We start from the raw sequence: 23,005 nt of genomic DNA, 5'->3' as shown, positions 1-23,005 counted from the left end.
GGCTGAGAACGTCGACGCTGATCTCTAGCGTCAGGCGAGCTGTTGCTGGTTACCGTCTCCGCCCGGTCCCGATGGGAGCGGCGTCAGGTGACCTGCTAGGCTCGCTGTCACGGTGAGACCGGCGAGCGTCCTCTCGGCGCGTCGAGCCGCTGGTACCAGCCGTGGCTGGTACCGACGGCCGCGGGGACCCCTTCCTCGCCTCAACCCGTTATGGGAGAGGCCGACCTGACGCTCCCCCTCGCTCGCTGGCAGGACCAGCGTGCGTGGAGGGCTGCTGCTGATCGTCAACCCGCGGTGACGGTCGAGCAGCAGGCCTAGCTTACCGCTCGCCTGGGGCGATTGGCTCGGCTGAGAACGTCGAGACCGATCTCTAGCGTCAGGCGAGCTGCCGCTGGTCACCGTCTCCGCCCGGTCCCATCGGGAGCGGCGGACGGGTGACCTGCTAGGCTCTGTGTCGCGTCGAGACCGGCCAGCGTCCTCTCGCCGCGTCAAGTCGCTGGTACCAGCCGTGGCTGGTTACCGGCGGCCGCGGGGACTCCTTCCTCGCCTCAACCCGTGGCTGTTCAGCGACCGTCACGTTAGCCCGAGCAGCCAGTTGATCGCTGCGAGAGCGTCCACTGGCCTGGCTAGAGTTGTGTGCACGACTCTCGCCAGTCTTCTGCTCCGCGCCGCTGTCTTGACGGCAGAGCGAGCTCGGGCGTCAAAACTTTGGCTGGACGGTCTTCTTGGAAGAGCGTCCACTCGGTGCTTCTCGCGAACGAGAAGCGGCCGAGACGGAACCTGGTTTAGCGGCAGACCCGCTAGCACCAGGTGAGGACGCACCAGCCGAGGCTGGTGCCCTCTGGTCCCCGTCGACTTCTTCTTTGCAGAAGAAGCGACGGGCCCCGTTCCCGAAGGAACAGGAGGACCAGCAGAAGAGCTCCCCAGCTCGCCTGAGCGAGCCGGGCCCTTAGAAGATCCCGAAGGAGTCTTCTTAGGGGGGAAGGAGGCAACCTTCTTCTTCTTCGGCTGTTTTGGCCTTAGAAGTCGAAGGGGAAGGAGAGCAGCGGACGACGAAGAAGACGACGAAGACTACGACGACACCTTCTTCCTCTTCTCTTCTTCTTCGCCAGGCTCCGCAGGACAGACGTCAGGTCTTCCATCCAGGAGGGAGCCGGGGCAGTTGCCGAAGCAACAGGGCCCGACTGCACCTGTCCGGAAAGACCTGAGACTGTGACAGCATCACCAACAGCAGGAACAGGTCCAGGAACAGCAGGAACATCTGAAAGTGAATGAGCAGCAGGCACCTGATCTGAAAGGGAATGAGCGGCTGGGACAGCAACAGGTACGGCAGGCACGGCAGGTACCACAGGAGAGACAGGCGTCCTGTCGGCAGCTACCGTCATCATCGGCACTGGCGGCAGGTCCAGGGGGGTACTCTTTGGCCAGCGGCAGTCCGGGGTCGGCAATACAAAGAACCCAGGTGGCGGTGGCACCGTCCTGATTGGCACGGCAGGAATTTGTTCTGGATTGCAGCCGTGGGTGTTACCGACATGACATGTGGTGTGTACACCAGGTGCGGTGACATCTCATATGCTGGTGTCGAGATTGTGGTTGTTGTAGTGGTTACCGTATCATGAGTGACCACTGCCGACCCCGCCAACCGCTGAATCAACCCCTGCAGTCCCAGCGACTCCCACACCTGTTCCAGGTCGTCCTCGCTGATGGCAAACCTGCGGAAGCAACAGTCGGGTTTTAGTTAGAGGGGCTTCCTCGCGCCTGGGGTGAGAAGACCCCCCACCCAGAGCGGACGGAAGACCCCGAGTACAACTGGACGTCCGTTACCAAAGGAGTCACTGGACTTTCCGATGACTTCTTGTGTCCTCGTACAGCACCCACTGCGCCTCTGACGAATGCATACACGTTACACAGGGCTCGTTGCGGGAGCACTCTCGCCCCCGACAACGAGTACAAACCTAGTGAGGATTTACATCTACATCCAAGGTCGTCTCCCACGGATGTAGCACCTGCGGTAACATAGATTGATTAGTAAGAGGGGTTCCCTCACGCACGGGGGGAAGACATGCCCCACCCCGAACGCAAGGAAGACCCCAAATACAAATACAATGAAGAAGCTGAGCGGCAGGAAGGAAGACGAAGAATCGGCTAATAAGGGAGTCGCGGGAGAGCTTTCCGACGACTTCCTGGCAGACCTTCGCTTCCCCCACCCCCGCACAGCAGTGAAAAGTAATATGAAAATGAAACAGAATACTGCCCTTGCGATTCACTTCATAGAACTTAAAGGAGAAAAGATCAATTCCCGGGTAAGAACGGAAACTTGATCTAATAATATGATGCTATCATAAAATATATATGAAAATGAAACAGAATACTGCACTTGCGATTTCATTTCACATAAAAATCGTAAGGATCAATTCCCTTCCCGGGTAAGAACGAAAATTGATCCAGATTAAATTCATGCAATCAATAAACAATGAAATAGAAAAGAATATTGCAATTGCGAATCCACTTTCATTGCATTCATTTATACAAATTAAAACAAGTTCGTGACCGAGCGCAGTCACACTCTCGGTAACGAACGCACCGGGCAAAAATATAATGAAAAAAGTACTTACATTTTTCAATTACACCCTTCGCCCAAATACATGACTCGGCGCGAGCGCGCCCGCCCTCGGCACCGAGACATAATTCAAGGGTTCATAATTAAGTAATGAAAATGAAAACAGTGTACTTACAGTTTCATTTTCAAGTCAAACAAACCATTAGTAGAAAACATATATAAACAAAGCATACGACGATGAAGCGGGCAGAGAGCGATGACGAACACGTCCTTCACACCCGCGGCCGAAAGCAAAAGTGGTTTGTTACCATCCCAGTCGCGCGGCGCGCGACGATCGTCGGACAAGCAGTTAACTACCGTTCTCCCTTGTTCGAAGCTTACGACCGTTCCAGCTGCCGCTAGCTACTTCCTATTGTTAAAGGACCGAGGGTTGTATTAGTATACGGAACAACTTAAACTATTCACCACATGCTTTTCTCTCCAGATAAAAGAAGCCAACAGCACTAAATAACCAAATATGATTTTTGTTATCAAGACACATTTTTCCAATACAAACCCATTACGCTACCTAAGCCTGTTCATCTGCGGCCCCATGCAATTCCCATACACATCAATCCATCTGAAGAAGGAAAAGAAGAAAAGGTGGCACATTTGCCCATAGTCCCTAAGATCACTGATACTCCATTAAATAACTTTTAATACAAGTAACTTCCAACTGTGATACAGATACAGGGCTGAGAGAAGGGAAACCAGGTTAAAGTATTGGGTTTGCATAAAAAAAAATATTTGTGTTGTAGTGACTCAAAAGGGAGACTCAAAAGTTATCTAAATTTTTTGTTCTATTAATTCATTTTCTGTTTAATAATTTAGTTTTATTGTAATTGATGTGTGTCAGTACGTATTTCATTCCACTGCTAACAGTAAACTGTTTCTTCCCCACAGGTGTAGAAGCTTGCCATTTAGGTGAGCTCCCTATTTTTGAGCTTTAAGCTTGAGGCTTGGATACTGAGCAGTTTGTGTCCAAATTGATATGAAATTAACATGAATATGATATTGTTATGATACAATAAAGTTTTGTACATACTTACCTGGCAGATATATACTTAGCTATAGACTCCGTTGTCCCCGACAGAAATTCAAATTTCACGGCACACGCTTACAGGTAGGTCAGGTGATCTACCGCCCTGCCGCTGGGTGGCAGGACTAGGAAACATTCCTGTTTCCTAATCAGATTTTCTCTCCCACCTGTCTCCTGAGGGGAGGCTGGGTGGGCACTATAATTGTATATATCTGCCATGGTAAGTATGTACAAAACTTTATTGTATCATAACAATATCATTTTTGTACATTCAACTTCCCTGTCAGATACTATATACTTAGCTTATTCACACCATTGGTGGAGGGTAAGAGACAGCTAACTACTGAAATAGACAGGTAAACAACATACGTTGTAGGTATAAAAATGTTATTGTTATAATACAATTAAGTTTGTTCATACTTACCTGGCAGATATATATATAGCTGTATTTCTGACGTCCGACAGAATTTCAAAATTCGCGGCACACGTAGTGGGGCGGGTCAGTGGTAGTACCCATTTCCCGCCGCTGGGAGGCGATATCAGGAACCATTCCCATTTTCTATTCATATTTGTTATTCATGGCCCTTGTCTCCTGAGGGGAGGAGGGTGGGCACTCTAATTATATATATCTGCCAGTAAGTATGAACAAACTTATTGTATTATAACAATAACATTTTGTTCATGAAACTTACTGAGTCATATTATATTATAGCTGAATTCACACCATTCGGATGGTGGGGTAGAGACGAGCCTAGATTTTTTTTTTTATGGAAAGTTTAAATTAAAATAAAAGATTAACTTATTGGTTCCTTACCTGATAGCAAAGTAGACTATGATTACTGTCACCCTAAAGCCTGCTTATGCTTTATCAAGAGTTGCCCAGCCAGGTTTTGACCTGTAGTGCTGGTGCTCTCTGGATGCTCTGTCAACGGGGACATGACCACAATGCGACAAGACCATCTAGGCAAACGTATGGCAGTAACACAGCAACCGACCACCACCTGACCAACTAACCAAAAAACCCCTGATATTAACACTATGGAATGGGAGATTTTCACAGAAGAATCTCACCATCAACCAAAAACACAATAAACTAACCTAACTAAGCTAAGGGATAGGGAGAGAGCTACCTTCAGCCCCCAAAACTGTGTCTGCCGAAATGTAAGGTCCCAAAGAACTACAGTTCTCGTAAATCGTTCTCACATCCCGGAGGTAATGTGAGGCGAATACAGAATTGCTCCTCCAGAAGTGCTATCAAGAATATCTCTGATAGACATGTTCCTTTGGAAGGCAAGAGAGGTAGCTACGGCTCTGACCTCGTGACTTTCACTTTAAAGAGGCTCATATCAGTCTTCTGGCAAGATGATGAGCCTCTTTAATGACGTCCCTCAAGAAGAAAGCAACAGCATTCTTCGACAACGGCAAATCTGGTCTCTTCACCGGAGCACCAGAGATTACCTGAGGGACCTCTTATCTCTCTAGTCCTATTCACATAGAACTTGAGAGCCCTGACAGGGCACAGGGCTCTCTCTGGTTCTTGACCCACGAGACTCGATATTCCTTTGATTTCAAAGCTCTTTGGCCAAGGATTAGACGGGTTCTCGTTCTTAGCCAAGAAAGAAGGGTTCAACGAGCAGACAGCGCTGTCTCCCTTGAAACCCACTAGGCTACTGAACGCTTGGATTTCACTAACTCTCTTCGCCGTCGCCAGAGAAGCTAGGAAAAGCGTTTTTCTCGTTAAGTCCCTTAGAGAAGCTTCATGGAGAGGCTCAAAGGGACTTAGCATCAGATGTTTCAACACCACATCTAAATTCCATGAGGGCGGTCTTGCTTGTGGAATTTTGGTGGTTTCGAACGACCTTAAGAGATCGTGCAGATCCTTATTGTCGGAGAGGTCCATTCCTCTGTGGCGAAAAACGGCAGACAACATACTCCTATAACCCTTGATTGTAGGAACTGCCAATTTTTGCACATTTCTTAGATAGAGCAAGAAATCTGCTATCTGATTCACAGAGGTCGTGGAAGAGGAAATTCCTTTGTTCCTTCTTCTTGCACCATGCCCTGAAGGAGGACCACTTAGACTGGTAGACAGCTCTTGAAGAGGCTCTTCGAGCATTAGCAATTGCTCTCGCAGCTGCCTTTGAAAAAGCCTCTCGCTCTGGCCAGCTTTTCGATAGTCTGAACGCAGTCAGGGCCAGAGCGGAGAGGTTTTGGTGAAACCTTTGAAGTGAGGCTGTCTGAGTAGATCTCTCCTCCAGGGCAACGTTCTTGGAAGTCCACAAGGAACGTCATGACCTCTGTGAACCACCTCTCTTGCTGGCCACATTGGGGCAATCAGAGTCAACCTTGTCCCTTCTGACGCTGCGAACTTTCTCATTACGTCCCCCATGATCTTGAATGGGGGAAGGCGGTAAAGATCCAGGTCTGTCCAGTTCCAGAGCAACGCGTCCACTGCAATTGCCCCTGGGTCCAGAACCGGGGAGCAATACAGAGGAAGCCTCTTCGTCCTTGATGTAGCGAACAGGTCTACTAGAGGACGTCCCCACAATTTCCATAACTGTTGACAGACTTCCTGGTGCAAGGTCCATTCTGTTGGTAGAATCTGATTTCGGCGGCTCTGAGAAGGTCCGCCCTGACATTCTGAACCCCCCCTGCCACGAATCTTGTCAGGATCTTGATGCGCCTTGCGTCTGCCCATAGCAGAACTTCCTTCGCCAGGAGAAAAAGGGATCTGGAGCGAGTCCCTCCCTGATTCTTTAGATACGCAAGGGCTGTGGTACTGTCCGAGTTGACTTGAACAACCTTGCTTGACAGTCTTTCTTCGAAGAACTGCAGCGACAGGAATATCGCTGCCAGTTTCCTTTACATTGATGTGCCAGGCTACCTGTTCCCCTCTCCAGGAGCCTGACACTTCTTCCCCCCCTCCCCCCCTAGTGTTGCTCCCCAACCGGAAATGGAAGCGTCTGAGAACAACACTAGGTCGGGGCTCAGAAGATTTAAGGAGAGGCCCCTCTCGTAACTTCTGAGGGTCGAGCCACCATCTTAAGTGTAATCTTACTTCGTTGGAGATCCTTAGGATCGCATTCAGGTCCTCTTTCGACGTCCATTCTTCCGCAAGGAAGAATTGAAGAGGCCTGAGGTGCAGTCTTCCCAGCGAGACAAACTTTTCTAGCGAGGAAATGGTGCCCAGCAGACTCATCCACTCCCTCACCGAACAAGCATTCTCTCTCTAGGAAGGCTAAGGCTGCGACTTTCTCTAACCCCAGTCGCTGACGTTCCTGGGATGGAAACCGCCCGAAAAGCCACTGAATCCATCTGAATCCCAGATACACGATGGACTGCGTCGGGGTCAGATGCGACTTTTCGGTGTTGACCAAAAGACCCAGAGACTTTGCTAGGGCTAGCGTAAACTGAAGGTCCTTCAGACATTCTGCCTCGACGACGCTCTGATCAGCCAATCGTCGAGGTAGAGGGATATCCTGATTCCTGACGAATGGAGCCACTTCGCTACATTCCTCATAATCATTGTGAAAACCATCGGGGCCGTGCTGAGACCGAAACAAAGGGCTCTGACTCCAAACCCTGTTGTCCAAGAAGACGAATCTCAGGTACTTCCTTGAAAGAGGGTGGACTGGGACGTGGAAGTATGCGTCCTGCAGTCTAGAGACACCATCCAGTCGCCAGGTCTCAATGCTCCCAGCACCGACTGAGGCGTCTCCATTCTGACTTTATCTTTTCTACAAAAAAGATTAGCCTGCTCACAGGCCAGGACGGGCGCCAACCTGACGACTGCTTCGGCACTAGGAAAATCCTGTTGGTAGAAGCCCCGGTGACTCTAGTCCCAAGACTTGTTCCACCGCTCTTTTTTCGACCATCTGGTCTAAGAGATCGAAAAAAAAGAACACCTTTCTTCTCTCCCTGATAGGATGGAGAGAGGTCTCTGGGAGTTGAAGTCAAAGGAGGAGGATGTAGAAAGGGGATCTTGTACCCCCGCTCCACTATCTTGAGGGTCCAAGGATCCGCCCCTCTCTGCCTCCAAGCCTCCGCAAAGAATTCCAGTCTGGCCCCGACTGTCTGAAGGACGAGATCTTCATTTGCTGTTTTTAGGTTTGAATGAAGCTCTTCCTCTCGAAAACCCTCTCCCTCGAGGAGCTGCTCTCGAGGGGGGTGCCCCGCGAAAGGGTTTGACTTTCTTCGGGGGTTTGCTGAATGTTGAAGTGGAAGGAACCGCTGGACGTCTTGAAGACTGAACCAAGAGGTCCTGGGTCGCCTTTTCTTGCAAACTCTGTGCAAGATCCTTTACCATAGCCTGGGGGAAGAGATGGTCCGAAAGAGGCGCAAAGAGCAATTCCGCTTTCTGAGCGGGAGATACCGACTTAGCAGTAAAATTGCACAGCAGTGCTCTTTTCTTCAGGAAGGCAGTTCCAAAATTCGAAACTAGCTCCTAACCGAACCATCCCTGACGGCCTTGTCCATACATGACAACACGCTGGACAGCTCCCCCAGACTGAGAGAATCAGGACTTCTAGACTGAAGGTCCAAAACTCCCAGACACCAATCTAGGAAAGGTTAAACACATTAAGGGTACGAAGAAGTCCCTCAAGTGGTGTGTCAGTCTCAACCGGAGTCCAGGTCACCTTAGCAGACGCTAAGAGAGACCTCCTCTGGGCGTCCACTAAACTGGAGAAGTCACCCAAAGCGGATGAAGGGACCTTTATCCCCACATTCCTCCTTGGTCTCATACCAAACTCCTCCTTCCCGGCTGAGTCTAGAGGGTGGATGGGCGAAAGTGGTCTTGCCCTGATCCTTCCTTCTGGACATAAAGTCTTGAAGTTTCTTAAACGCCCTCTTGGTCGACAGCGATGTCTTCATTTCGACGAATTCAGGGGTCTTTACGGTCTTGGAAGACGAAAGTTGAGAGGGAGGAGACCTAGGGGCTGTCGGCTGGAACTTCTCCCCGAAGGCTGAACGTAACAGCCTAACAAGAACCTTGTAGTCCGAGACAGCTGAAGCTACCGGCTGTTCTTCTTCTACGGAACTCCCTGGACTACTAAGTTCCCCTTCCTTCCCTAAGAGGAACTGGAGAATAAACGCCCATCAGGAGAGGGGAGTACGTCCCGTAGTCTCACCTGAACAAAGACTTCCGTTGGTTGGAAGTATCCGCTACAGGTACGGAAGCGGCCTTACGTTGATCTTTAGAGGTACGGACATCTTGCGAAAGAGGAGCGTCCTTAGAAGCCACGTGAACTGTCTTAACAGAAGCTTCCCTACGAAAGGAAGCGCGAGCTTCCTGACGAGCGGCGCCAAAAGCGTCCTGCTTAGACAAGCGAGCGTCCTGCTTTGCAGTCTCAAAAGCGTCCTGCTTCGCTCGAAAAGCGTCCTGCTTCACACGGCGAGCGTCCTGCGGAGCGTCCTCAAAGGCGTCCTGTCTATAACTAGAAGCGTCCTGCTTCGCGCGCCGAGCGTCCTGCCGAGCGTCCTTAAAAGTGTCTTGAAGAGAGCTCAAAGCGTCCTGTCTAGAACGCCGAGCGTCCTGCCGAGCGTCCTCAACCGCTACCTGCCGAGAGCGCAAAGCGTCCTGCTTCGAACGCGAGCGTCCGTGACGAGCGTCCTCTCCTGAGAGAGTAAAAGATCTGCTAGGAGAGCGAGAACGTTGACGATCCGGAGGGCGGAGAGAGAGACGAGCGAGCTGAGAGAGAATGGAGGCCACTTCGTCCTCTTGACGGGCAGCCGAACGTCCTTCCTCCACGCTTAGGCTCGACTGCTGCTGGGCAAGTCCTCTGAGCCATCAGCGACGTAATCTGGTCCTGAAGGGACACAAGAATATCCTTCGTAGGTGACGAAGGAGCAAAAGAAGGGGCAGGTACTGAGACTGCGAGAAGGCGAGGGTGGCGATGGGGAACGCCATCCTTCCTTCTAGCAGGTACAGCTATCTGCCTCTCAGGTGAAACACAAGCCTGTGCGTGGAAACGAACGTCCTCATCAGTAGAAAGCCTTCCTCTCTCTGCGGAGGAAAGGCGTCATAAACGTCCTCTGACGAAAGAAGGAGACATAGGACGTGAAGCGTCCTCAAAGCGAAAGGTCCTTTTCAACGGACGCGAGTCTCTCCGAGCGCTCCACCCCTTGCGCGGGAGGACGCTTCGGAGGACGAAAAGCAATCTTTCAGGATACGCGCTCGTGCGCGCTCCTTGGGCAGCCTGGGGATTTAGCAACAAGGCCTGCCGAAGGGACGCCAGATCGGTGGGGAGCCCCCGTAACCCTCTTGCGGCTTTCGACATACCCACTCCCTGAGTCCTGGGAGTCCGATAGAGGTCTAGGCCTAGAGGCATTATGGGGCCGATCTGACGCCCCCCCTCCACAACACTAGGGCACTAACACAAACTTTCACAGGGGGCCGGTTTCTAGGGGCCAATACTTTAGATTCGAGAGCACGAATAGACCTCTAGAATCAGAGAAAGGGTGTTACCTTCTCCAGACACAGCACTGGGCCCGAAGGCAACAAAACAGGATTAGGTTGGGCAAAATCTACTGGTGTTAGAGGAGGAGAAATGTTACTATCCTTACCTTTAGTAGAGCTGCCTTGGAGGAAGACCTCCTGACTCTATCTGCGCTCCAATTTACGCGATAGGTCTCTACATCCTCCATTTATCATCATCCAAATCCTTACATTCATTGCACCGATCATCATCCACGCAAACATGCCCCCTGCAATCCATACAAACTGTGTGAGGATCAACTGAAGGTTTAAGAAGCATCACCTTACATTCACTCCTCACACACACTCTGAAACTTCCCAAACTTGATCCAGACATCATGTATCCAGAAAAGCCAATCCAAAATCAAAAACCAATCCACTATTACGCGTGCCAATCCAACAATCCAGAAGTCGATACCAAAAGTCATCCAATAATATTAAGCGAGATAATGAAAAAAATCCTAGAAAACGGAGTATCTGTAAACAGATGTTTGCAGCACCGGCGACAGAAAAAAATATGAATAGAAAATGGGAATGGTTCCTGATATCCGCCTCCCAGCGGCGGGAATGGGTACTACCACCTGACGCCCCACTACGTGTGCCGCGAATTTTGAAATTCTGTCGGACGTCAGAAATACAGCTATATATATATCTGACAGGTAAGTTTCATGAACAAAACCTTGGTTCCTACCTGATTAAGCGGAGGACTTCGTGGCTACTGCCCAGGAGTCTGCTTCGCCTCAGAGACCTCAGCGAGGTAGTGACCCCAGCTAAGAGTTCTTGTTGGTCTATCGATGGGGTCTTATCCGCTTACTTGATAGAACCGAAGGATTTTGTCAATGGGTGCTAATCCGCTAACATGACAAATACCTTGCCTAATGGCAATAAAGGAGCATAACACCGATCCCGATCACCTGAACCTAAACACCCTTTTTGGGTTAGTGCTACGATTGAAAGGAGATATCCCCGATCTCCTTCCAAGCAACCCTAAAACTCAACACCACAATTAAAAACCCAACTAACAGTTAAGGATCAGTATCAGCTCCCTTTCCAGCACAGAATCCGCAGATACATAGGACCGAGAGAAAAACATTTCTCATATGTTACCTTGACGTCCTTAAGGTAATGAGAGGCAACACAGAGTTGCATCTCCAGTAAGTTGCATCTCCAGTAAGTTACCTCCAGGATGTCTTTCATAGACATGTTTCTATGAAAGGACAAGGATGTAGCAATGGCTCGCACCTCATGAGCCTTTACTCTGAGAAGCCTGAAGGAGTCATCTGGACATTGTTCATGGGCCTCTGATATCACATTTCTCACGAAGAAGGCTAACGCGTTCCTGGACATAGGTCTCTTCGGGTCCCTTACTGCACACCAGAGACTTTGCTGACAACCCTTGAGCTGTTCCTTCTTACAAAGGTAAAACTTAAGAGCCCTGACTGGGCAGAGGGACCTTTCTATATCTCTCCCCACTAGATTAGAAAGCCCTTTTACCTCAAAGCTCCTGGGCCAGGGCTTGGAAGGGTTTTCGTTCTTAGCCAGAAACAATGTCTGGAAAGAACATACAGCTGAGTCTCCCCTAAAGCCCACGCGAGAGTCCAATGCATGGAGTTCGCTAGTTCTTTTTGCAGTAGCGAGGGACAAAAGTAAAATACACTTCCTCGTGATATCTCTGAATGAGGCAAGATGAGGTGGTTCAAATTTGTCCGATGTTAGGAATTTTAGAACCACATCAAGATTCCAACTAAGAGTCCGAGGAGCTCTAGACTTGGAAGTCTCGAACGACCTAATAAGATCATGTAGATCTTTGTTCTCCGCTACTTCTAGCCCCCTATTCCTAAAAACAGCAGATAACATACTCTTGTACCCCTTGATGGTGGATACAGCTAGCTTCAATTCCTCTCTAAGGAAGAGAAGGAAATCGGCAATGATGGTCACAGAGGTATTGGAGGAGGACAGCTTCTTCGTCCTACACCATCTCCTAAAGACTTCCCACTTCGACTGGTAAACCTGCAGGGTTGAAGTCCTGCGGGCTCTAGCGATAGCGCTGGCAGCCTTTCGCGAAAAGCCTTTCGCTCTGACAAGTCTTTCGATAGTCGAAAGGCAGTCAGGGAGAGAGCGGGGAGGTTTTTGTGAAACCTCTCGAAGTGAGGTTGTTTAAGCAGATCTGTCCTGTACGGAAGAGATCTGGGGAAGTCCACCGTCCATTCCAGTACCTCTGTGAACCAATCTTGAGCGGGCCAAAAGGGGGCGATGAGTGTTAATCTCGTTCCCTTTGACGTGACGAACTTTCTTAGCACTTCCCCCAGGAGTTTGAATGGGGAAAGGTGTAGGCATCTATGCCCGACCAATCTAGGAGAAGGGCATCTATCGCAATTGCTCTGGGATCTTCTACCAGTGAGCAGAAGTTGTTGATTCTTTTTGAGAGGAATGTGGCGAACAGGTCGATTTGAAGTCTTCCCCAATGGGACCAGAGACTTTGACAGACTTCTGAGTGGAGGGTCCACTCTGTGTGAAGGACCTTGTTCTGCCTGCTCAGTCTGTCTGCTCGAACGTTCTTCGTTCCTTGAATGAACCTCGTAAGGAGCACAACGCCCCATTCCTCTGCCCAGATCAACAGGTTTCTTGCCAGTTCGTAGAGGGAGAAAGAGTGGGTCCCCCCTTGTTTTCGAATATAGGCCAGAGCCGTGGTGTTGTCCGAGTTGACTTGGACCACCACGCCTCTGACCTCTGATTCGAAGAACTTTAGGGCAAGGTGTATTGCCAAAAGTTCTTTTGAGTTTATGTGCCAGGACACCTGTTCCCTTGTCCAGGTGCCTGACACTTCCTTCGACCCCAAAGTCGCTCCCCATCCCGACTCCGATGCGTCGGAGAACAACATTCGGAGTGGGTTCTGAATGGCCAGTGACAATCCCTCGTTCCTCAAGAGAGGGGTCAACCACCAAGTCAGGTGATGTTTGACGTCCAGGGGAATCGAGATTACGTCTGACAGTTGTCCTGTCTTCCACTTCCAAACTCTTTTCAGGAAGAATTGAAGGGGATGAAGGTGAAGCCTCCCTAGGGAAAAGAACTGCTTTAGTGAGGAAAGGGTCCCCAGAAGGCTCAGCCATTCCCTCACCGAGCATTGTTCTTTCCCTAAGAAGGTTGAGACTTTTTGAAAGCCTCGTACAAGCCTTTCTTGTGAGGGAAAAACTCGAAAACGCCGAGAATCCATCCGAATCCCCAGATAGACCAGACTCTGGCTGGGATCATCTGGGACTTCTCGAGGTTGACGAGCAATCCTAGAGACCATATGAGGTCTAGAGTAGATGCCAAGTCCTCCAAACACTGGCTTTTCGACTTGGCCCTGATTAGCCAATCGTCCAAGTAGAGGGATATACTGATTCCCTTCAGATGAAGCCAACGAGCTACGTTCCTCATCAGGGTTGTGAAGACTTGAGGAGCCGTAGACAGGCTGAAGCACAGAGCCCTGAATTGGAAGATCCTGCCTTGGACCATAAAACGAAGATATTTCCTCGACGCAGGATGAATGGGCACGTGGAAATATGCGTCTTGTAGATCCAGAGAGACCATCCAATCTCCTGGACGCAGAGCCGAAAGAACCGAGGCGGTTGTTTCCATGGAGAATTTAGTTTTCTCTATGAATCTGTTCAGGGCGCTTACGTCCAGCACCGGTCTCCACCCCCCCTGATGCCTTCGGAACCAGGAAAAGGCGATTGTAAAAGCCTAGGGAGTGGGGATCCTGTACAATTTCGATGGTCTCTTTGGTCCACATTTGATCCACTAGATCCAGGAGCGTTGTTCTCATGGCAGGGTCCTTGCACCTCGCGGACAGTCCCTCGGTGTCGAAGTAAGGGGAGGACTGTCCCTGAAGGGGATTAGATATCCCTTTCTCAGAATAGAGAGCGACCAGGGGTCTGCTTCTCTCAAGGCCCAGGCTTCTGTGTACTCCAGGAGCCTGGCGCCTACTGGTGGTTGGAGGACTTGAAAATCATTTGCCTTTTTTGAAAGGCCAGAAGGGCCTTCTTCATTGATATGGCTGGGCGCATCTTTAAGAAGGAAGAGGACTTAGACGCCTTAGTGCTTGAGAAAAGCGACCGTGGAGAGGGGGGAGCTGCAGGAGTGAGTGAGTCCCCGAACTCTTGAAGTAAGAGGCCAGCTATGATCTTGTAATCTGAAAGACCCGTATCCACAGGGGGTTCTTCGTCAGACACATCCTCTAAGTCCAGACCTTCTTTGGAGAGAGTAGAGCGCTCCGCTGAAGGAGAACGTTCGGTCCTAGAAGTGAAACTTCCGCAGTAGTCCTCCGATCTTGCGGAGAGGGGCTTCGAGTCGGAGAAAAACTGAGCGTACGTTTACTTCCAGGTGAAGGAGACCGTACCTTGGCTGTCTCCTTACGTAAAGTAGGGGTCCTAAGAGAATCAAGAGTCTCTATGACAACAGGTTTCTTAATATTAACCTCTAGCTTAGAAGGATCAGAGGTACCGTCCTTCCGACGTTCGAGAGAAGAGCGATGTTCCGAAGTCGAAAAGTGTCTGCCTGGAGTTAATATCCTGGAATGAGTCCCATTCCTGGGAGGAGTATAGCTCCTGGAATGAACTTCATGTCTGGAAGGCGCCTCGAGCCTGGTTGGCGCCTCACGCCTGGCTGACGCCACGCTCCTGGCTGGCGCCTCGCGGTTGGAAGGAGCTTCACGCCTGGTAGAAGCCACTGCTTTGGAAGGAGCCTCGCTCCTGGAAAGAGTCATGTCTCTGGAAAGAACCTCACGTCTGGCTGGCGTATCATACCTGGAAGGCGAAGTGTTCTTGGAAGGATCTACAATCCTGGAAGGAGCCTGGCGCCTCATGGCTGGAAGGAGCCTCGTGCCTTGCTGGCGCCTCGCGCCTGGATAGTGCCTCGCGCCCTCCTCGCGCCTGGCTGGCGCCTCACGCCTGACTGGTGCCAAGAGCCTGACTGGGGAACTTGCTGCCAAGAGCCTGACTGGCGCCTGGCTGGCACATCACTCTTGTCTGGCGCACCTTGCAAAGATAAAGCCTCGTTTCCGGGAGTGGAAACACGGCTGTGAGGAGCCGAGCGGCTGGACAGAGGATCAAGTCCGGTGCGGGGCAGGCGCTTGGACCGATCCTCATGTCTCGTGGCCGCTTCGTGCTCAGAAACAGAGGAGGGCTCGGTCGCTAAGCGTTCCCGAGCCTCTTGTTTCCGAGCAGAAGAGCACGAAGCAGAGAGATCGTAGGACCTCTTTAGAGAGCGAGCTGGTGAGGGGATCTCGGAGCAAGGGAACTCCACGTGATGAGAGGATCTCTTAATAAGAAGAGATATGTCTTTCCTACGCCGAGGATCCTTTGAAAGCGCCCCAACCAGAGAAGAGATCTGCTCCTGCAAGTTCAGGAGGATCCTGGAGGTAGTTTCATCCCTTTCCTTGTCAGAAGGAGGGGATGGCGGTCTGGAGGGAGTAGGTGCCTCCCATCCGAACAAGAGCGAAACCAGGGCTCTCTTGGCTCTCTTAGCGCTCTTACTGTCCATCATAGGACCTTCTGGAAAGCACTCGGGACTAGAATCGAGCGTACAGAGCTCCATCCGCGCCTGGGAGACGATGACTCGGAGGACGAGAAGCACTCACGAAGGACGCTTTTTCGGTAGCGATCCTTGGCAGTCTGAGACGCAACAGATCCTGCTGAGGGGACGCCTGATCGGTGGGGCTCCTCCACAACCTCCTTAAGGCTTTTGACATTCCTTCTCCTCTGGGCCTGGGAGCTTAGAAGAGGTCTAGGCCTGGGAGTGTTGCAGAGCCGATTAGACGCACCCTCCACTGCACTGGGGACACTAATATCACTGTCCACTGCACTAATCACAGCACTGTGCTTACCTTCTAATGCTGCCATCTTAAGTTCCATACTCTTAAGGGGAGCTTTGAGACCTGCAATTTCCGAAGACGAATCTGCAGGTTCTGTAAAGGGAGAAGGGGCTGATACTGAGGGAGAGGGTGTAACTACTATATTAGGGATAGGAGCTACCAAGTTGGAAACCGACTCGTTAGAGCGAGACCTACTTAAGCTTCTGGAGGAAGCTTTCCTGACTCTATCCCTCTCTAACTTCCTTAAGTAGGAAGTTAGAGACTTCCACTCCTCAACACTCAAATTCTCGCATTCTTTACAGGTGTTAGAAATAGAACATTCATCTTTCTTGCATTTCTTACATACAGAGTGAGGGTCAACTGAAGCTTTCGGCAACCTCACTTTACAGCCTTCATTCACACAAGTTCTTATTACATAAGGAGAATCAGACATCTTAAAGAAATAGTCAAAACCGAGATCAAGAAACAGTCCACTGTAGCGTATGTCAAACCAACGATCCAATACTTCACCAATTAAGACAATCAAGCAGATCAAAGGCAATGAAAATTGAAAATCCGTCAAGAGGAACCAACAACGTTGTTGATGGTACCGGCGACAGAGAAAATCTGATTAGAAAACGGGAATGGTTCCTAGTCCTGCCACCCAGCGGCAGGGCGGTAGATCACCTGACCTACCTGTAAGCGTGTGCCGTGAAATTTGAATTTCTGTCGGGGACAACGGAGTCTATAGCTAAGTATATATCTGACAGGGAAGTTGAATGTACAAAACATTTGATTTTGGGCGTTCCGTACAAAAGTTCTTAGAAAAATGACAAATTTTTAACCAATTTGTATTTTCCATAACTAACAAACCTGAGGTCTTAACATTAGGATAATACTAGCGCCAAGCTGGAAACTGGTAGAATTAAAATTAAACTTGTGAGATCCAGGGACTATTGGCATCTATACCAGGTCACAGGGCATGTAGTACCCAGAATGCCCCTGGTGCCCCGCGACCAGCCAGTTACTCTTCCAACCCAGTTTAGACTGCTAGAGGGGTGGTTAGAGGTGGGCCTTTATCTGTTAAGACCTCAGGTTTGTTAGTTATGAAAAATACAAATTGGTAAGAATTTGTCATTTGTTCATATACAAAACAAACCTTCGGTCTTAACATTAGGATAGACTTACTTATTGGTGGGAAGTAAGTCTCTATAACTGACTGGGAGTTTGCCACCTTTATCCATTTCCGAATAGTAGGTGTATTCTAAGACAATGGACTATTAACCCTTAAACATGATATTTTTATGATACAATAAAGTTTGTTCATACTTACCTGGCAGATATATATATAGCTGAATTCTCCGAAGTCCAACAGAATTTCAAAACTCCCGGCACACGCAGTGGTCGGCCAGGTGGTTAGTGCCCATTCCCGCCGCTGGGAGGCGGGTATCAGGAACCATTCCGAGTTTCTATTCAGATTTTCTAATGCCACTGTCCCCTGAGGGGAGGTGGGTGGGTACTTGATTACGTATATATAGCTGCCAGGTAAGTATGAACAAACTTTATTGTATCATAACAATATCATTTTGTTCATGAAACTTACCTGTCAGATATATATATAACTGAATCCCACCATTGGAGGTGGGAAGGGACAGAATAGAATGATTTAGGAAACAAATTGCATGCAGATGATTGACATCTTGGTTCCTTACCTGTTAGCATAGCTGACTTCCTGATTTCTGTCACCCAAGTCTGCTTCTGCTTTACTAGTCTCTCCACCTAGCTGGTGAGTTGTAGATGATCTGTCAACGGGGGCGTGACCACAATGTGAATAGACCATATTGACCATACTATGAGGGCAAAGAAGCAAAAACCACCACCTGACCTAGCCTATCAAAAGTTAACCCCACTTAACTTTAGGCTAAAGAAAGGGAAGTCCGCCTTAGGCGGCCGACCCCACAACCATAAACCAATAGTATACAACAATATTAAAAGCTCACCTAACCCTTTTCTATAGGATAGGATGAGTATTACTTCCTGCCCCCAAGATTGTATCTGCAGAAATGTATGGTCCTAGCGAGCAGATATGCCGTCTTCACATCCCGCAGGTAATGTGAAGCGAACACAGAGTTGCTTCGCCAAAAGGTAGCACTCATTATGTCACTGAGTGCCATGTTCTTTTGAAATGCCACGGAGGTCGCAACCGCTCTCACCTCGTGAGCATTAACTTTCAAAAGTCCAAGATCACCATCTCGACAGGACGAATGAGCCTCCTTGATGGTGCTCCTCAGAAAGAACGCTAATGTGTTCTTTGACATCGGTAAGTCTGGTCTCTTGACAGAACACCACAGATTGTCCGACGGACCTCGACACTGTTTAGTCCTTTCTAAATAAAACTTGAGAGCCCTGACAGGGCACAGGACTCTCTCAGGTTCTTGTCCAATGATCTCTGCTAACCCTTTGATGTCGAAGCTCTTGGGCCAAGGGTTGGACGGATTTCCATTCTTCGCTAAGAATGAAGGGCTTAAAGAACATACTGCATTATGTCCTCTAAAGCCCACATGTTTACTTATGGCTTGAACCTCACTAACCCTCTTTGCAGTAGCCAGAGCGGTTAGGAAAATAGCCTTCCTTGTCACGTCCTTTAAAGAAGCAGCATGCAAAGGTTCGAAAGGACTCGACATCAGGAACTTTAGAACTACATCTAAGTTCCATGACGGAATCTTAGGTTGCGGCACTTTCGAGGTTTCAAAAGACCTCAAAAGATCGTGAAGATCTTTGTTGTCAGACAGATCTAAACCTCTGTGTCGAAACACCGTCGACAACATGCTCTTGTAACCTCTAATCGTGGGAACCACAAGCTTGTCGACATTCCTCAGATGGAGGAGGAAATCAGCAATCTGATTCACAGAGGTCGTGGAGGAGGAAATACCTTTCTTCCTACACCATCTCCTGAAGACAGCCCACTTTGATTGGTAAACTGCACGAGAGGAAGCTCTTCTTGCGTTGGCAATAGCTCTCGCCACCGGTCTTGAAAACCCTCTCGCTCTGGCCAACTTCTCGATAGTCTGAATGCAGTTAGACTCAGAGCGGAGAGGTTTCTGTGGTACCTCTCAAAGTGGGGCTGTCTGAGTAGATCTACTCTCTCTGGCAGGGTCCTTGGAAAGTCCACTAAGAAGGACATGACCTCTGTGAACCAGTCTCTTGCAGGCCAAAACATGGCAATTAACGTCATCCTCGCTCCCTCCGACGCCGCAAACTTCCTGATCACCTCTCCCAGGAGTTTGAACGGGGGAAAGGCGTAGACATCCATCCCCGTCCAATCCCATAGGATGGCGTCTATTGCTACTGCACCCGGGGCGAGAACAGGGGAGCAGTAAAGAGGAAGTCTCTTCGTTTTCGATGTTGCGAAGAGATCTACTAAGGGACGTCCCCATAGTCTCTACAACTCTTGACACACTTCTAGATGAAGAGTCCATTCGGTCGCCAGTATCTGCTGCCGACGGCTGAGAAGATCCGCACGGACGTTCTGAACTCCCGAAACGAACCTCGTCAGGATTGTCACGTTCCGTGCTTTCGCCCAAAGCAGGATCTCTCTCACTATCTTGAACAGGGACCGAGTGTGTTCCTCCCTGCTTCTTGATATAAGCAAGAGCCGTGGTATTGTCCGAGTTGATCTGGACAACTCGGCCAATAACTCGTCCTTCGAAGAACTGGAGAGCCAACCGAATCGCTTCCAATTCTTTGAGGTTTATGTGCCAGGACATCTGTTCCACTCTCCAGATGCCTGACACTTCTTCCTTTCCCAGTGTTGCTCCCCAACCCGCCGCGGACGCATCTGAGAACAATATTAGGTCGGGGCTCAGAAGGCTGAGAGACAATCCTTCTGCTAGTTTTACAGGATCATGCCACCAAAACAGATGATCCTTGACCGATCGAGAGATGCTCAGAGTCGAATCTAGGTCTTCCTTGTTTATCCAGTTCTCCGCTAGGAAAAACTGGAGCGGTCTGAGGTGCAGTCTCCCCAGAGAAACAAACCTCTCCTGCGAAGAAATGGTCCCCAGCAGACTCAACCATTCCTTCGCCGAGCATATTTCCTTCCTCAAGAAGGCTGACACTTTTCCTAAGCAATTCTGCTGACGTTCCAGGGATGGAAAGGCTCGAAAAGCCACTGAATCCATCTGAATCCCCAGATACACGATGGACTGAGTAGGGATCAGATGGGACTTTTCGAAGTTCACTAGCAGACCGAGGGCCTTCGTCAGCTGCAACGTCATATGAAGGTCCTCCAAACACCTTGGCTCCGACGATGATCGAATGAGCCATCGTCTAGGTAGAGCGACACTCTTATCCCTGAGAGGTGAAGCCACCTTGCCACATTCCTCATGAGAAGCGTGAACACCATCGGTGCAGTACTTAGCCCAAAGCAGAGAGCTCTGAATTGGAAGACCTGTCCCTTTAATACAAACCTCAGGTACTTCCTTGACTGAGGATGGATCGGGACGTGGAAGTAGGCGTCCTGGAGGTCTAAAGATACCATCCAGTCACCTGGTCTTAATGCTCCTAAGACAGACTGAGATGTTTCCATCTTGAACTTGTCCTTTTTTATAAAAAGGTTCAGTCTGCTGACATCCAGGACAGGTCTCCATCCCCCAGACTGCTTCGGAACCAGGAACAACCTGCTGTAGAAGCCTGCGGAGTCTAATGTTAGAACTTGTTCGACGGCTCTCTTCTCTATCACTTGTTCGAGCAAATCGAGCAGGATCTGTTACTTCGAAGGCTGGTAGGAAGGTGACAGATCTAAGGGTTTCAAGCTTAACGGAGGTGCTGCGAGAAAAGGGATCTTGTATCCTTTCTCGATGATCTTGAGGGACCAGCTGTTTGCCCCTCTTACTTTCCATGCCTCCGCAAATAATAAAAGTCTCGCTCCAACCGGTGCCTGAAGGGCCGACATGTCACTTCTTCCCCCTGGGTTTAGAAGGGGTTTTTCCTCTACAGAAGCCTCTTCCTCGAGGAGACGCTCTCGAGGAAGCTCCGCCACGAAAGGGCTTCATCTTCTTAGAAGTCTGCGCGAGCGGAGTTGAAGAGAGGGCAGCAGGACATCTAGAAGACTGAGCCAAAAGGTCCTGAGTTGCCTTTTCCTGAAGGCTAACCGCAATGTCCTTCACCATCGACTGCGGGAAGAGATGGTTAGAGAGAGGGGCGAACAACAACTCTACCCTCTGTGCAGGAGATACCGGTTTTGCCACAAAATTGCAGTACAATGCACATTTCTTCAATATACCTGTAGCAAAGTGAGAAGCCAGCTCATCAGAGCCATCCCTGACTGCCTTATCCATGCAGGATAGGACGCTGGATAGTTCCTCAAAAGAAAGAGTCAGGGCTCCGAGATTGTAGGTCGAGGGCTCCCAAACACCAATCCAGGAAGTTAAAAACCTCCATCGTCCTGAACAGGCCTTTCATATGGTGATCTAGCTCCGACAGCGTCCAGGAAACCTTAGCCGAAGAAAGGAGAGACCTCCTCGGAGCATCAACCAGGCTGGCAAAATCACCCTAGGAGGAGGAAAGAACTCTCAAACCCGCTTCCTCTCCCGTCTCATACCAGATGCCCGCTCTTCCATTCAACCTCGCTGGAGGAAGGACAAAGGAAGTCTTGCCTTGCGCCTTTCTGGACTCCATCCAATCATGAATCCTCTTGAATGCTCTCTTCGTAGAGAGCAAAGTGGCCATCTTGACGAAGCCTGGCGCCTTCCTCGTCTTCGACAAAGCCAGCTGCGAAGGAGGAGAGCGAGGGGCCGAGGGCTGAAACTTGTTGGCAAACAAGTCTTGCAACAGGCGGGTCAACACCTTGTAATCCGAAGATGATGACGCAACAGGCTCTTCTTCATCCGCAGGCTGCGAATCACCCGAAGACTCTCCCTCATCTACGGAAGCAGCAGAAGGGTCCTTAACAGAACGCGAAGTAATAATAGCAGGCTCTGAAGCTTTATGACGCCCCAGTAAAGGTGTGCCCTGCGGAGCGTCCTTGCGAGCGTCCTGATGAGCGTCTTGATGCATAGAGCGTCAAGCGTCTTGAAGAGCATCCTCGCACACATCCTGAGGAGCGTCCTGAAGAGCATCCTAAAGAGCAGAGCGACGAGCGTCAAGAAAAACGTCCTGACGAGCTTCCTGACGTGACGCTGAAGAAGCGTCAACACGAGCAACGAGAGAGGAGTCTTGGCGAGCCGCGCGCCGCTCATGAAGCGTGCATGCGTCATGAAAAGGCGTACGGCGATCGTCGTCAACACGAGCCTTACGGACCTTCTCCCCGCAAGCGTCCCTTGCCTCCTACCAAAGATGACAGCCGCCTGTGCGACATCTTGCGTCTTTGTAAGAGGGAGACGCACGAGGAGAAGGAGAAGGAAAAGGCGAAGGCAAAGGAGACTGCCTAGTTCTCTTGACAGGCAGCTTCGAATCCTTCCTGCGACGACGAGGTTCTGCCTCTCTCTTGGCGAAAAACGAGGCCAACTGTTGGTGCATAGTTAGAAGAATGTCCTTAGATGGAGAAGGATCACATTCAGGAGAAGAGCTGATCCTGTGAGAAGACGAGGGGCGAGGGGAATCCTTTTTCCTTCTCACAGGAACCATCTTAGAGCAACTGGGGCGCTGGAAAGCGTCCTCTTCTGATGAAATCCAAGTCCTCTTCTGCGGGGAAACGTCCTCGAAGCATTCAGGAGAAGACTGGAAAGCAGGTCGAGAAGAAGGACGTGAAGCGTCCTCTTCTCTAAAACCTCCCTTGAGAGGGTGAGAATCCTTCCGAGAGTTCCAACCCCAGCGCGCGGAGGACAAGAAATGACAATTTGTCCAAAATTGCATTTTGTTCATGACACTTACCTGCCAGATATATATATATAGCTGTATTCTCTGACGACCAACAGAATTTCGAAACTCCCGGCAAACGCAGCGGTCGGCTAGGTGGTTAGTACCCATTCCCGCCGCTGGGAGGCGGATACCAGGAACCATTCCCATTTTCTATCCAGATTTTTCTCTGTCGCCGGTCGGTAAACAACTGTTTACAGA

This window comes from Macrobrachium nipponense, chromosome 31 (assembly GCF_015104395.2).
Source record: "Macrobrachium nipponense isolate FS-2020 chromosome 31, ASM1510439v2, whole genome shotgun sequence".
NCBI lineage: Eukaryota > Metazoa > Arthropoda > Malacostraca > Decapoda > Palaemonidae > Macrobrachium > Macrobrachium nipponense.
Note: the sequence above shows the minus strand (reverse complement) of the source record.